At 64.8% G+C, this 4,926-nt stretch overlaps 1 long non-coding RNA gene across 1 annotated transcript in view; it reads right to left on the bottom strand.

Annotated features, from left to right (window-relative positions):
- LOC144237087 (uncharacterized) overlaps positions 1-3,291 on the bottom strand; it is an 18,291-nt gene extending 15,000 nt beyond the window's left edge. Inside the window, exon 1 of the long non-coding RNA XR_013336749.1 lies at positions 2,855-3,291. This is a non-coding gene — a long non-coding RNA (uncharacterized LOC144237087). The remainder of the gene's footprint in view (positions 1-2,854) is intronic.
- Between the last annotated feature and the right edge of the window lie 1,635 nt (positions 3,292-4,926).

The raw sequence follows: 4,926 nt of genomic DNA, 5'->3' as shown, positions 1-4,926 counted from the left end.
CTGGCCTGGCACCAGGCAGCCAAAGAGCAGGCAGAGGAGAGCAGTTATGACTCCTGATCGCCCTGGTCCAGGAAACGGAAGGTAAAGGGCGCTGAGCCGGCCTCGAGGGCTGCACGGGCTCTTTCTAATTGCGGCACCCGCGGACATACTTGGTATGTTTTCCTCCTCACCTTTGCAGCTGCCTTGGGTCTCTGTAAGCAGAGAATAGCTTAAAGGCCAAATCCCCTTCCAGCTTTCAGTTGGAGTGGCAAAGCTGGGCCAGGCTCCTCCCCTGCGCCTGCCTCGCCCCTGCTAAGCCCAATGCGGCAGTGCCGCAGTGCTGGGGCGGCGCCATACCGGCCGCCCCAGCCTCCGGGGTCAACCCCTAGAGCCCTGCGGTACCTCTCTGCTCTCCGTTGGGGCAGGCTCAGGCCTGGGTCCTAAGGGAGCACGGTCTCCCCACTCTCCTGAAACGAGGGCCAAGGGGAGCTGGGAGGGTATAAGCAGCGAAAGCCTCATTTGAAGGGTCAAAAGGGAAAACTGAGGCCTGTAGTTGAAGGAGAATTCTCAGAGCAACTTCGTCTGCTCTGGTGGGAGAAAGGGGGGGTAACATGACACAGCCCTGACCTTGAGATCCAAAGGCACAGAAATCCACTTCTGGGAGTGGGAAGATGAAGAGAAGGTGTGGGAGCCAGCTGGTCCCAGCTCCCACCCTGGCCAGAGGGAGATGGAGAGATACTGACAAAGAAGAGCTTGGGAGCTGGTGTACCCTAATGGGGACCCAACCTGCGGGCCAGGTGGGAAGGCCGCTGACACTAAAGCCACCAAAGTGTCCGCAGAATACTTGAGGGTCACACTGTATGTGTACCCTACTCTACAAGGTCTCTGCTGACCTCACCCCACATCTGCTCCACCCTCCAGAACTCAGCTAGGACCATCTTCAGACATCTCCGTTGGGCCCTGCTTCCTCTAGGTTTCTCTCCCTCAGGGCACAGAGCAGGGCCCAGGCTCCCTTTCAAATTCTAACAGCTCCCAGGAGGAGAGGGTCGCTGGGACACAATGCCATGAGTACTCCAAGATCGTGGGCCATCAGAAGTCCCCCTGTAGCTCTGCCCTCGCCGTGTACACAACGATTCCGGAGTCCAGTATCCGAGCTGCACCACCCACCGCGGGCCTGGGCCTCCTCCCTCTGGTCTCCAACGAATGCCCCCAGGCCCAAGAGGCTGGAGGCTAGGGGCAGCTGGGGCCCTCGGACACACCCAGGGCCCAGCGCCGGCCCTTCTGTCTCCCCAGAGGCCCCAGGGGAGAGACCCAAAGCTGTCTTCGTCGCAGCCCTGGTCGCCAGAGCTCCCACCATTGATGCGGGCGCCTGGAGCTGTGCAAGCTCAAGCCAGGAGCCACTGCACGGATTTAACCCGCCTGGTAGGGGTTAAGAAATAAACGAAATTCTCACATTCGTTACCTCGGGATTCTTTCTCCTTTACATAAAGCCAATTCCAGAGGTCCCCCGACTCCCCAAGGAGCGGGCCAAGGCCTCAAGTACACGAAGGGGCAGCCATGATTGGTAAAGAAACCGGCAGCTAGGATGCAGCTCAGAGGCCGAGATCCGAACCCATAGCCTCCTGGCGCGCCGGCCAGTCTCAGCTGAGATGTGGGGCCACGTTCCTTTGGGTGCACTCGGTCCGCGATCAGGACAGATTTCGGGGAAGGCTCAATCTCGGCTCGGAGACCTGACGACTCGGCGCCCACGGGGCTCACTGCGGGAGATGGTGCGCACCGGGTGGAGCCCGGTGACCCCGCCAGAGGGCCAGGGGCACAGCGCAGACATCCGCCACCTGGCCCCCAGGAGGAAAATCGGGCTTTTAATCCTCTAGAGCTTTACGAAGCCCGACAGAATGCTCCCGACAGGGAGGCTCCGTCCTCACCTAACGAATGGGGGTGGGGAGGTTGATTAGGGCACCGCCGGCTCCCGGATCCTAATCGCTCTGAGCCTGTATTAGCGCCCCCAGCCCCCCAGCGGGTACGTCTATACACAGGGTAGGGATGCCAGGGCTGGGGGAAGGGACAGCGAATGGCTGAGCTTAGAGGGCTCGGCAGAATTGGGCGACCCTTGACTCGGAGGCGGCTCCCTCACATCCAGCTCCTGGGATGCGCGCACCGGTGAAGTACCCGGCACGCCGTCCAGCTGCCGACCCCGAGGCAGAGCTCTGGGGCCTCGGGTGCTCGGTAGCGCTAACAAGGATATGGGGGCAGGCGCAGGGCGACAGGGTGTCTCGGCCGCGTGCTCCAAGGCTCCCAGGACCGGTGGCCCCGAAGCAGAGGCAAGCTGGAGGTCGGAGACTACCTTCCCCTAGAGACTGGGCGGGGCCGTCCCGGGGCCACAGAAATGGTAACGACCCGTCGAGAAGCCCGGAGTGGGGGCTGGAGAAACTAGCTCTTGGAGCAGGAGGAACCCTCCCTCAGCCCAGGTCGGCGCCTGCCTCCCAGCCCTGCGCTTCCTCCTGAGCCCACCAGGGCGGCGAAACGCCGGCGCGACCCCCGATCGGTTCCCCAAGGAGGTGCTTGGGCCGGCGCCGATACGCACCTCGCCAAACACAATCTGCACCCAAACCGCGCGGCCGCCGCGGGTCCGGGTGGCAGCAGGGACGGGGGGTGGGGCACAGGCCGACTCCACCGGGGGACCCAGGACCACGGAGCCGCGTGCGCACCTCTGCCGGAAGGCGCGGGAGAGCAGGGAGGCCGCACTGCCGCGTCATCCCCGAGGGCCGGCCGCCCGCCCAAACCGGGTTCTAGCACTGCTCGCCCCGGGGCGCCCGCCTCCACCTTCTCTCCCTCGCGGGCGCTGGCCCTTCCCGGCCCCGCCCCGGACACTCACCTGCGCCGGCTCCGGGCTGGGCGCACCTCCGCCTCCCAGCTCCAGCTCCGTGCGGAGTCCACATGGGAAAAACAAGACAAAAAAGGGCCCTGGTTCGGAGCGGCCCAGATGGACGGAACCTGAGGCGCGGCCCGGCCAAGGGCGGCGCCCCGAACCTCCACAGCGCTACGCGGGAGGAGGCGGCGCCCGAGCGCGGAGTCCGGCGGGGGAACAAAGAGGAGCCGGGATGGGGCCGCGCGCTTCCTGGGTGTCGGGTGACAGGTCTGCGGGGGGAGGCCTCGGCCCTGCCACCTGAGGAGGAGCCGCCTCCGCGCGGCAGGCGGGGCGGGCCAGGAGAGGTACGGGGGGCCCCGAAGGCCGAGGAAAAGGGTGAGCTGGGTGCCCCGGACTACGCGGCAGGAGAGAGGCCCGCTGGCTGCGGCGCAGAGGTGCAGGGACTCGACGGGAGTGCAAAGATAATGACTCAGGGAGGGTTTACCGCCCCCTGAGCCCCGCCCGCCCCCCGCTCTGCGCCATTGGTCCAGGTGCCTTGAGGCGGGGAGGGGCAGGGGGCGGGCCGGGGATGATTCACCTTGAATGTGGCTCGGGTTGGTGCACAGCGCAGGGCACGCCCGACCGGGACTGCGGAGACTCTGGGAGCCCCGCCTGCTTGCCCAACCTGGCCCCTCGGGGTCTCGCCGCCCATCTTCAGTCCCTGCCTCCTGCCCTCAGGCTAGGGGGCCGCAGGCCAAGGTGCGCCCCGACGCCCTGCTACCCCACCGCCTTCTTAAGCCCGGAGCTAGCCGAGGTGTGTGTAGAGTAGCGTGCTCGGAAATATGACCCCGTGCTGGGGGAGGGGAAGTGCATTTGAAGCTGGGACGCACTGTGGGGCCACTGGACGGATCTCCGCAGTCTCCCCAGCCGAAAGGTGCGCAAGGCTGAGCTGTGTCAGTGGGCCCACCCGGACCCAGGGCTGCAGGGCTGGAATGGAGACGAGGAGACTCCCCGCTACCTTCTCACCAACCTACGCTTGCCCAACTCTGCGGCCTCACAGGTGTCTGGCCACTGCGCCGCGGGAACAAAGGCTGCCTGTCCCAGAAGGGGGAGGGGGAGAGGAGACGCCCCCAGACCCGTTCCCCCTCCCTTTCTTACCCCCAGCCCCCCTCCTGCGGCAGTGGCTCCCCCGGGAGGGGGCGGGGCGGGCCTGGGTTGGCGCGCGGACGCTGATTAGATACTTCACTGCGGTCCTTTGCTCCGATACCATTCGGAGCATTCCGAGGGGCGGGGCAGGGGCCAGAAGACAACCAGGCTGTCAGCGTTGGGGTGGCCTCTTCCTACTTCCCCAGCATCCTGGGCACCCGAACGCCTCCGCCCGCTCCCGCTGCTTTGGGCGCCCTTCACAGTACCAGCCCCTCCTGGCCTCCCCCAGACGGCAAGCACAGTACAAAACCAGATTAAAATAAAACGTTAATCCGTCCTCCCTTTTAGCTCCTATTTTCCCTATCGAACCTCGCCAAGTTACGTCTGGCGGCTAAGAAGCCCCTAAAAAGGAGAGTGCTTAGCCAATGTCCCCCACCAAATCTAAAGCTCTCTTGTATTAAAATTGAAGAACGTTAGCACGCTGTTCTGGGCTCCAGAGAAGGGAGAAAGTAGGCATGGTGTTGGGGGGGGTGGGGTGGCAGGGTCCATGGTCCCCACTATCCCAGGCCCTGCCCAGCAGGGAGGGGCAGAGGGTTGAAGTGCTGATACGAACCGTTAAATAGATCCGACTCCTGGGCGGGGCCTGCTCAAGCCCTGCGTGTCTCAGCCAAGGGAGGAGGCCAGATCACCACCCCAGGCAGCTCGTCGCCCGGCGAGTCGCGGGGCCTCGGTGTCCCTCTTAAAGAGTAGCCCGAGATGAGGCGTGGTGAGCCAGGACCCGGACAGGGGAGACCTTGAGCAAAGCGCGGGGCCCAACGGGCCAAGAAAGGGGGAGGGGGGTCGTTCCACATTAACCTTTCCCCGGCCGGCACGCATTCCCCTGCCTAGCCGAGTCGCCCTGAATGACCCTGGCTCTGTCCCCAACCGCTCCCTACCTGCTCCCCAAGAGCCGT

Source organism: Crocuta crocuta, unplaced genomic scaffold (assembly GCF_008692635.1).
Source record: "Crocuta crocuta isolate KB4526 unplaced genomic scaffold, BGI_CrCroc_1.0 scaffold266, whole genome shotgun sequence".
Classification (NCBI taxonomy): Eukaryota; Metazoa; Chordata; class Mammalia; order Carnivora; family Hyaenidae; genus Crocuta; species Crocuta crocuta.
The sequence above is the reverse complement of the archived record's forward strand: the minus strand, read 5'-3'. Positions and strand labels throughout refer to the sequence as shown.